Source organism: Falco naumanni, chromosome 12 (genome assembly GCF_017639655.2).
Source record: "Falco naumanni isolate bFalNau1 chromosome 12, bFalNau1.pat, whole genome shotgun sequence".
NCBI lineage: Eukaryota > Metazoa > Chordata > Aves > Falconiformes > Falconidae > Falco > Falco naumanni.
The window spans coordinates 33049538-33060601 of NC_054065.1; positions in this window are offsets into that span (position 1 = coordinate 33049538).

Sequence of the window (11064 nt, forward strand, 5' to 3'; positions counted from 1 at the left end):
AAAGCAGGGTCAGTTTAGAGCAGGTTGCTCTGGGCCTTGTTCAGATGACTTTTCAGTATCTACAAGGGTGAGGTTCCTACTCATCCCCTTACTCCCCTGCCCTAGTATTTGACTACCATCATGGTGAAATTCTTTCCCCACATATCTAGTAGGACTTGCCCATCTTCCATCTTGCGTCTGTGCGTCTCCAAGCAGAGTCTGGCTCCATCCTCTCTGTAACCTCCCATTAGACAGTGGTAGACAACTTTGCCTCCCCTTCTCCAGGCTGAACAAGACCACCTCCCTCAGCCTCTGTGCTCCAGCCCCTGACCAGCTGGGTGCCTCTGCCCCACTCGCTCCAGTGTGTCCATTCCTGTCTTATACTGGGGAGCCCAAACTGGACAGAGTGTCCAGATAATGGTCTCACCAGTGCCAAGCTGAGGGGAGGGATCCCTTCCCTCACCCTTGGCTGCACCCCTGCTAATACAGCCCAGGATGTGCTGGCTTGCTTTGCTGCCAAGACCATCAGCTGTCACAGGTTCATCATGTTATCCACCAGGACCTGCAGGGATTTTTTCGCAAAGCTGCTTGGTGACCAGTGAGTCCCAGCCTGTCCTGTTGCTTGCAGCTATTCCATCATGAGTGTGGGACTTTGCATTTGCCTCTTCTGAACTTGGTTAGGCTCCTGCCAGGCCACTTCTCCATCCTGTTGAGCTCCCTGTAAGACAGCATTTATGGCAGGTTAGTGCTGTAAGTCACAGCTTTGCTTCCTCTGTGAAAAGCAGAATAACAGGAAGAGCGCGCTGAGGTCCTAACTCCTTGTCACCTCTTCTCAAACAACTGTATCTCACACTCTGCTCCAAAAACAAAGAAAAAACCCTCCAGACCCTGTAGTCTTATTGTTACTTCAGGAGAAAAAAGTGAGGTAGCAAGCCACTGATGTACAGACGGACAGCCCTCCTTTCCCTTTTGTGGATGAGGGTGTGGAGAATCAGTAGTTTGCCTTGTGGAGTGCAGGCGGGAGATACCAGGTGCTGTGGACAGTCCAAAAAGTGAGGACGGTTGTGAACTGCAGGTGTACACCCACGTTTGTGGAGAAGGGGTTATGCTTAGGGGTCATGGACAAAGATGAGGGACCACTGATCAGCAGAGAAAGGTTTGTGATGTGTGGGATAAAGAGAAGGAAGGTCAGTCGAAATAGCAAATGTGACAGAAAGCTAGGGAATGGGAGGAAATTCCTGGGCCAGTACCTGCAAGAGGAGAACAGGAGGAGCGGGGACAATGGGAACAGCCTGACCAACAGGGATGAGTGATGTGAAATCTCAGAGAAGGTGACTGTGAGACACTGAAGTGCCTACTAGCCCAAACTAAAAAATACTCTTTGAGAAGCTTGTGATAGATCACCTACCATCTCTGCACTAACAGTGCTGCAAAGCACGCCCTTCCCCAGGTTGCCTCTTGTGGGTCGTGGTACAGATCAAAACTTTGTCATCTCACTTCCTTAACAAATATACCCACACATCCTACTGCTGCCCCTGAACAGGATAACACGTTCCTTCATTCCTTTCAAAACCCTCTCTCTGCTTTTTCCCCAGGATGGGACAGCGCTGCACATAGAGCCTTGGATTTAGGGAGGAGGAGTAAGAACCTCCCCTGCATACAGCGCCCTGGCGAGCATCCAGCTCCTCACGGAGCTGACATTATGGAAATCCTGGGTAAGCCTCTACATTTGTTCACTCTGCAAACTAAAGACAAAGCAATAGCCTTCCCTGCTGCCTGGATTCCTTACAGCACATCTCTTTTAGTGGACTGGCTTGTTCTCTTCCAGCCCAGACATCCAGGAAGGAGACAGCAGTGTGAGGGTGGTGTTGATACCCCAAAACATTTCCATCCCCTTCAAGAGGGATGCCTGAAACCTCATTTCTTGCTTTATCTGCTGGGGAGTTGCCTAATCTACCAACCTGATGGAGGCGAGGCTGGTGAGGCTGAGCACCTACTCCCAGCAGGCACACACATGTACAGCACATACATACATATATATGCGGTTGACACAGTCAGAGATGCTCAGCACCCACGCAAACACAAACAGCACCAACAGCCTGGACTCATCCCTCTCCAGCTCATCAGGATGAAGGTTGGCGGGAAAAAAACATACAGAGAGAGAGACAGTCAGGTATGTACAATGTGGAGCCCTAGTAGCTGGGCTTAGACACCAGTCCACCCAGTAGCCAGAACTGGATCCTCACTCTGCCCTGTTGCTTCACACACAAGCAGCCCCACCGTCTCTCCAGCAGCTGGCCAGCACCCTCCGGTCCCTGCAGCCAGCTCCTTCCATGGTCTCACCTGGGACGCACACTGGGATCCCAGGCCATATCACCTACTGGTCTGGCTTGAACTTTGCTGGGATTAGTTGCACACCCACACTCCATCCGGCTGCTGCACCACAGACACACAGATTGCCCCCCTCCATGGTCTGACTGCAGCGGCTGCACCCACATTCCCATCCACACACGTACACAGAACAGGGAGCAACTCCTCCTCACCAACAGTTGCTATAAATGGAATTTAATGCCTATAATGCGTCTTTTGATCCTGCTCAGTCCAAAGGGTGCTCCAGAGAGCTGCTGCCATGGGGTCCCCAGGATGGGTATCACCCCTGGACCACAAGGCTGAAGGTCTGCCAGGACAGTCCTGAGAGAAGCCTGGACCTTCTCTGAGCCTGAAATTTGGATCTCCCCCTGCCTTTGGGGCTCCGTGCTCTGCTGGGCTTGTGCAGTTGGGCCTTTGATAGGCTGATAGCCCCTGGCATGGGCCTGTGAGTGTAGAGGAATGAAGGCAGGTTAGTTAACATTGATAACATACAGCTGTGGGCTGGCTTCAGGGGCGGTGGGTTGGCTGGTGTGGGTAAGGAGCAGCTGTGGCTGGTTCCTGCTAAGCAGTTAAATAGCTGTAAGGGGTCTGGAAGAGGAACAGCTGATGAAGAGAGACCTGGAAGAAGCAAAGGGAGGAGAGAGTGCGCTCTGGATGGAGGAACGAGAAGGATGCAGCAGAGGCAAGAAGCAGGGTGGACTGGCCTGAAGAGTATGAAGAAACAGCACAAACAGTAGATGAGCTGTAAAACCTTGTGGGGGATTGGTGGCCGTGTCAAGGTGAGGCGTGGTAACTACTTACTGGCATTGACCTGGTGTGGGGTGGTAAAAGCCTTGTTGCAGCATGGTGGTTTTGATAGCACTGACACGTGAGGAGTCAGTTTATTACTTGTCCCCTTCCTGCCAATGCTCTGTTGGGGATGTGAAGCTTCTTGTCACATAACCTAGCAGTATCTGCACAGGGGGCAAAACTTTAGCCAACTATCCCAGGTGCTTTTTAGCACCTCTGGTTCCTAGGTGATATATGATTCACCTGTGTCTATGTGCTGGTTTTCCTTTTGGGGACCTTTTTGTTCAGGATAAACCTCAATGGTACACATGAAGGCATCAGACCCAGTGGATGCCTTTGCTGGGTTGTGTCTGAAGCTACCAGCTGGCACTGCACTCGGGACTGGGACAACTGTGCTGGCATCCCTTGCATGAACTTGAGCAGCCTTGGGATGCTCTGAGGATGCAATGGACAGTAGGGAAGGGATTGCCTGCTAAAGCCCCCTCGCTCCTTTCACTTTGTCTATTAGCTGCCCGGTCCACCTTGCTCCTCCCTCCCTCCCCTCCTGCAGCTGAGCCTTTCTCACTTATCAAAGGCACTTGGAAAAAAGGGAAAGAGATCATTTACCTTGGACCAACTTCCAGCACTTGTGGCCATTCGTGGGCTGCAGATCAACTTATTTTTTTCCATTTTACCAAATACCTTCAAGTCATGACCTGTCAATTCTCAAAGCTATCAAGGATTTCTCTGTCATCCCCTTTAGAATGAATATAAGGACAGAGCTTTCCAATCCTCTGGGGAAAAAGTTATTAGATATTTTTTCCTGAGGAGAATTTGCCAGATGGAGTAAAACAATTGCCGTGCCCATGTTTCCCACCTGCTTCCTCTTGGGGATTTTCCTTTTGAGCTTCCCTGCCTCCTCACATCAGTAATACCAGTCCCACGTCACCAAGCTGGGCATGATCCTGCTGAGCCCAACAAAGTCCTTGACCAAGGGCACAGTATCTTTCTGACTTTCCACTTCACGCTCCCTCCCTCATTCCTGCAGGTTATCTAGGAACACAGGTCGGACCACCTCTCCATCCAAGCAGTGCAGACCCAAAGCCTAGTTCAAGGCCAGGTAGCAAAGTTCTTGAGGAGCCATAGATGTTGTGATCCATGCCACTGGTCCCAAAAAGCTGCTTTAGAGGAGGAGCTGGAGTCATTCAGGTTGAGTGATTCCCCCAAGCTTATTGCTTTGAAGTAATTTCCTGCACCATCTTCAGAGAACATTTTTTGTATTTCTGCAGTGTCTTTGGAGAATGTTTTTTTTTTTTTTTTTGCGTGGGGAGACAACTGACTCCTTGCAATTGTCCCATTTGGCTCCTGTGCCCATGGAAATGCAGCAGCTGGGAGGGAAACAGGCCAGCCAAGGACTCCTTCCCTAGGGAAGGTTTCCTATTCCTTTGTTCCCAGCAGGGTCATAGGTGGTCACAATGCTAAAGCAGGGGTCTGAAACACTGTACCAGGGAAAGCGTGCTCATGTAGTGTCCTCCCATCTTGCCCAGAGCCTCAGGGGACCCAGGGGTGTGCGAGGAAGGATGGTGAGACTCCAAGACGTCATCAGATTACATTTGTTTACTGACACAGGACCAGAGTGATGGCATCATTCACATTTATGGCATGTCTATTTCTCATCCTGGGAAGCACAGCAAACAAATTAATTGAATTTCACTGCATCACAGGCATGTAATAAACTCATCTGATTGTTAGTCTTTCTCATAAAGACCCAGTCCCTAGAGTTGGGATATGACAGAACTAATTCAACTTTTGTTAACCAAATAATGTGTTTCCAGCCTTTGGCTAGGCAATCAGGCATGGAAAGGAGGTTCCTTGGATGCCACAAATCTAGAAGATGCATAAAAGACCTCAGCTTTTCCAGATACTTTGCAATTTGTAACTGGTTAAATTAATGACTCTAGCTGGGAGGCTGACTTATTATTCTTGGGGTTACAAGTACTCAGGGAAGCTCAGGAGAGCTCTCTGCTTAATTGGAGGGGCCCATAAACAAACTGAAGCCATAAGCAGAGTACATACTGACACTAAAACTGTCCAAAGCTCTGCAATAACCTGAAGAGTCTGGCCAAAAAAAAAAAGCTGCAAATTTCTGGCCAAAAAAAGAAGCTCTTGAAGCAAGACCTTCTGAGTCAGGATCTCAGGAAATACCCCAGAAAGCACTGTATGCTTTGACGTGACATGGCTCATTATCCTCCCTCCCAAAGGAGACTTGTAGCACGCAGAGTTGTAGTACAGCAGGACATTCCCCAACACAAAAGAGGGAAGGAGCATGAGGTCAAACTGCAGTTCCCGGTGGTCACCACAGATCCCACAGTTCTGGGCAAAAATAATCTGGATTGGTTTTCATCAAAAGTTTTTCAGACAGTTACTGTAAAAGATACTCTTTTATGAAAACATAGAAGAGAATGGGACAGCAGGAGCAAATCACGGCTCTTGGGAGGCATTGGATTTGTCAGTGGTCTAAGCCAAAAACGTCACGCAGATTTATCTTAGAAAAGAAGTACATGTGGTATCTCAATAAAACATTTTAAACAGAAATTGTGCAACCAGCCTTAAAGGAATGAAAAAAACCCCCATGCCTTTTGAGATTTCTGTGTCTGACGGAAAGCAGTAGCATTACACCCCTCCCCCTCCATCCCTAAACCCATCTTTACCACGCAGCATTTCTCCAGCTCACCACAGACGGCACAACCTGGGAGTCACGACACCTTGATTCATCTCCTATCTCATGGAACAGCTGGTTTGTGAAGGCTGAGGGACCTCGGTTCCCTACATGGATGTATAACAGTGAAAGATGGGAAGGGCTGGGGGTCAGGATGCTTCAGTTCTCTGCCAGGCCCTGGCAAGGAAGCAGGGTGAGATGAGCAGTGAATATGTCTATGCTTGCAAATCACTTGCAGCAGATGCTGAAATCATTGTGAAAGAAATATGCTATGAGCACTGGAGCCTGCTCCCCACAGTGCCAGCGGTCCAGACTGAGGGGACAGAGACAGCTGAGGGAGATGCTGGTCACATAAGATGACCGCAGGGTTCTAAGACCGCTGTGACTTTGGGTCCCAGATCTGCAGCACCCGATGGCCATTGTGGCACCTGAAAGCTGCAAGGCTGCTGGGCTGGACCAGTCCCAAACTATCGCTGCAGGGCAGTCCTGCAGGCTCTGCTCCAAAACGGAGTATCAAAGTCCCTGAAGTCCAGACACCACTCGCTCTACCAGGAGTCCCGAGCCAAGCTCTGGGGGACAAGATTCAGGTGAGGTGGGACTGTGGAAGCAGGCTAGGGCAGAAGGGAGGGCCAGGGAGTCTCTCCACAGCACCAGAGCAACGGGGGTGAAGAGCAACATGCTCGCATCCAGGCCATCAATGAACCTTTTCTGGTCCTCATCACAAATCCAGCACTGTCTTCTAACTGCCCCCTGGAAGAATTGTTTCCAAGGATCTTCTCCCCTCTTATCCAGACCTCCATCACCTGCTACCTCTCTACTGCCCCATGTTTGACTTTGGTGACAGCGACAAAGGACAAGTACTGTTGTCCTGGCAGCATCAGCAAGGATGCAGCCTTCAGCAACCTTGCAGGGGTGGCTGTAGTAAGCAAGAGGAGGGCAAAGCTGTGGGTGGCACCCCTGGGGTATCCTGGATGAGGAGGAAGGGCAGCATGAAAAATCAACTGTCTTGGCTGGTAGAACAGAGCTTACCTGTTGACCTAGGCAAATGGAGACCATGCCAACCACTGCTAAATGTCACCTGGTATTTGCATCTTCACACCCTGTTGTTTGCTCCAGCGTAGCTGAGTATCCTGTGGCTCAGGGAGCTCAGTAGTGGGGAATGTAAACCTAGTGCTTGCATCTGTTTCTGGTCCCTCCACTCACAGTCCCTTTTCTGATTCATTCCAGATGTTGGTTGTGCTGTCACAGCTGGGTAGCACAGAGGACACACCTCCATCCAGCCCTGAGGTTTCACTACTGATTTCGGCAGTGGTGCACCCCTTCTTAGGCTGCATGGCAAATCAGAAACCAGGCAAGAGGCAGGCAGGAGGGGTGGAAAAGAGAGACAAGGGCCCTCTTGTTAATCCAGATTTGAAAGGACATAAAAATTCAAAGCAGGACCTGAATTGTCCCTGGGTTTGCTTACCTACTGGCCTGCTGGAGGGACCGGGCCAGAATCTGAAAATATCTGTTTACCCACAGGGATCAGCAGATAAACTGAAATTATTTATCTAGCTGACTAGGTGATGAAGGTCTGCAGAGATCAGTACTGAACCTGAAATTGTCTGTCATCACCAGGACAAGGACCCAGAAGGATGAGTACAGAATTCAAAATTCCGTGTCTATTCACACCTCAGCCTGTTTACCTTCCCAGGTCTGAGACATGAGCAGACCAGCAGAAACATGAGGTACCTCTCTCAGACTGGGGCCAGCCTGCTCCTGAGCGGTATTCAAATGCTACAAATTGTCAGAGCATCACTGCAGTTGTTGGAAACTCCACCATTTACAAGGGAATTGCTAAAATGTGCCACTTTCAACAAGGCCTGGGACCACTGTGTATTAGAAAAAGGTGCCACATGGGCCCATCCCCTCAGCTGTATGAGGTGTTTGTCCATTTATGCCCTGCCACCCCCTCCATCTGATCCCATCATTATTTATTTGCTCATGTGTCTCCCTGTCTGGACTGCACAGAGAGAGTAGGGATGAAGCACTGAGCTTTTAAATACCAATAAGAGATTCTCTTTCCCCACGGGATACCAGTGGATATGTGCCCAGCGCCCTGTTCCCTGAACTCCTCAGATACAGCCGCAGCACCTCACTTTCTCGCTGGAAGAGAGGACAGGAGAGCAGAGCCACAGCCCTGCAAGGGATGCAATGAACTGCTGTGAGCTGGGGTTCTCTTGCTGTCTCTGTCTGAGATAAGGGCTTAAAGGTGCTCAGCGTCACAAAATGTCTTGTTGACCACTGCCTTAAAGTTGTGATTTGGCTGACAGGTTAAAAGGATGGATCAGGAGGATTTGGTGAGCTGCTCATGCAGGATGGGCTGATGTCCACCTCCGTCATCTTGTTGCCTTAGTTTCACCACATTTACAAAGTGGTGGGACACCTCTCTTCGAGGAGAGCTAAGGCTTATTGTAGTTACCCTCTATCAATTGTGTCCAGAAAGTAAAACTGTATTTCTCTTGCAAAGAACTTATCGATGCCTATTTTCAACAATCTCAAGGAAAACAATGCATTCCTGCTCTTGTAACCCTTTAAGCAGCAGATTGCTTGACAGCAGCAGGGAATTTACTCTCCCAACCATGTCCCAGGGGCACTGAAGTTTGTAGGGAGCTGGTGATACTCTTTCAAGCCAGTCAAAAGCATTTCATCTAGTCAGTGCTGAAAACAAAAGCCATGATAATGTGCTGCTCTCCATGACAACTCTGCTCTCTCTCGGCTCTCTGTGACGACAGGCTGCTCTTCTGGAGCCAGTTCCTAAAAATGTGGAATAATGCACATGCAGGGATATCGCTGACATCAGGGACAGAAAGGAGTGCAGGGCTTTAAGACACTTTTCTTCCTTATTGGAGAAAACGCTGGTTGTGAGAAATGGTTGAGCCCTGGGCAGCATCGAGCAGCTGCTTCAAGGCAAATTCAAACGCAATTTAAGGAGAATAGAAATGACTTCAGAACAGCTCAGCTTTTGTAAAATTCACAGTGAATCAAATCTTTGACAGCAGACAGCTGCAACATCTATTGATCAACGTTTTGAGCAAAAAACCAGAAAGTCGGGGCTGTATTGATTGGCCGTTTGTCAGATGAAATGCGTTTTAAAGAAAGCAGAGGAGACAAGCATAGCTTTAGCACTCCTCTATGGGAAATGGGCACCTGTTTCTCTGATGAACCCCACTACCTGCAGGCACAACGACTGGCAGCACAGCCAGTTGTGCCAACAGCTGGGCAGAGCACTGCCATCCACATTGCTGGAACTCAACCTCCCTCTCTCCCCACCCCGATCGCTTCCTGAGGCAGTTGCTGTTTTCTCCCCATGACGGTTACACTGCATTAGTGCTTCCAAGGAGCTGTAATTTGGGTTCTTCACAGGCTCCCCCTGCTCCAGGTTCCCCCAGTCCAGGCTTCCCAGCCCGTGCATGCTGTGCTCCCCCAAGAAATTCCCAGCTGCTCCTTTTGCAGAGAGGAAAAGAAGGTGCAGCAGAGGACCTGCAACCAACGACAGAGAGAACAGAAGCTCAGGGCATGTTTCTAAGTAGGAACACATCAGTTATTAACTAAAGCATTGTCATTTTCAGCTGAAATTTTGCCAGTATTCAAATTTGCACCCTTTTTTTATTCCCCCCTCCCTTATTCCAGACCCTCAGATAGTACATCACCAATAAAACATTTAGGAATGAGAGTAAGAAGCATGGAAAACAGTGGAGTGAATAAGGAAAAGCAACACTGTTATTTTTATTTAATATTAATATGCCACTGAGACCTGGAAAGAAATTACTTCAGACCCTGCCACAACAGGCATGGTACAGACAAAAAGTAAATGACTTATGCCGTGAAGCGGCTTCCAGCAGCATGCAGAAGCCCTACCCTAGTGGAGGGGAATACATACATATTCAAAGCCATTTACCAAAGTAATGAAGAAAAGAGAAGCAATACTTTCCTTTGATTTGGAATTCCCACTTCTGCTCAGCTGGGAACAGAGGCACAATTAATCAAAGTGCTTAAGTAAGTTTCTCTCTGCCTTAATCAGAGCTGTGCAAATAAATCATTTTTCAGTTCAGTAGCCGAATCAAAATAATAATAATTGTAGAAATATTTTGAAGTTGTCTGAAATGAAACTTTAGGCTTCCTCAAATATTTTCAGTGAGCAGAAATATTTGATTTAACTGAAATGAGATGGTGACTCTTCACTTCAATTGCTCTTTATTTATTTTAAACACACAGTGCTAAATTCGTCCCCTAAAAGGTTGCTTTGAAGGGAAAATATCAAAACAGATCTCTTAAAAGAAGTGTTCAAATTAGCAGTTCCGGCTGTCCTATTTCTTTCCTGATTTTCTGGCTGAATCTTTTCACCAAATTTGTATTTAATACCACCACCCTTGACTGGCACCCCCTGGCCACTGAATGAGCTTGCCCAAACACCGACAGCCATCCAGCTGTGGCTGACATCTCCCTGAAGCACCCTTGCCAAGGTATTCCACAGCTGGCTACAACCAGCAGCTGTGCAGAGCGAGGGGTAGGAGGGATGGGGAGAGATTGACTTGGAGGGGCCGACACCAAGACGTGTTGCTCCTCCAGAGGTCTTTCCTTACAGAGGAATTGCCTCTGCTGGTTTAGTGTGACACAGACATCATAAAAATGCTTCCTCCAGCTTCCCCCGTTTGTCCTCAGCTTGCATTCACCACGTTTGGCCAGACAGGTATTACCAGGGCCAATAAAAACTCTGGGGCAAGCTGCTCACGTGGCTGGAGCCCGCTCACAGCTATGGCCCTCATGGGAAGTAGGGTTGTGAGCCTACAGGGAGGCGTGCTGGGTGCTGCTCAGGGGCTCGTACCCCAGCATCGTGAGATGCAGCAACGGCTGCATGGCTGCCCGGCCCCTCCTGGCCCCAAAAATGTTCATTTTCATTGCTTAACACGATTCACTTCTATCTGCTTTTCTCACCGATCCTCTCTCCCACTTTGAGGGTGTCCGTGGAGCCAAAGGCTGGGACTCAGAGCTCTGGCAGGGTCCTCACCTTGTCCAGCCTCGGTACCGAGGTGACAGACTCCGACAGAGCCACCCAGAGAGCCAGGCACCCACTGCAGCACTTGCTCAGCACCCACAGCCCACGAGGGCTTCTGCGAAATCTGCAGAGGCATGTTGTATCTGAGATACTTTGCGGCGAATGAAGAGACGGGACGCAGCTTGATGCA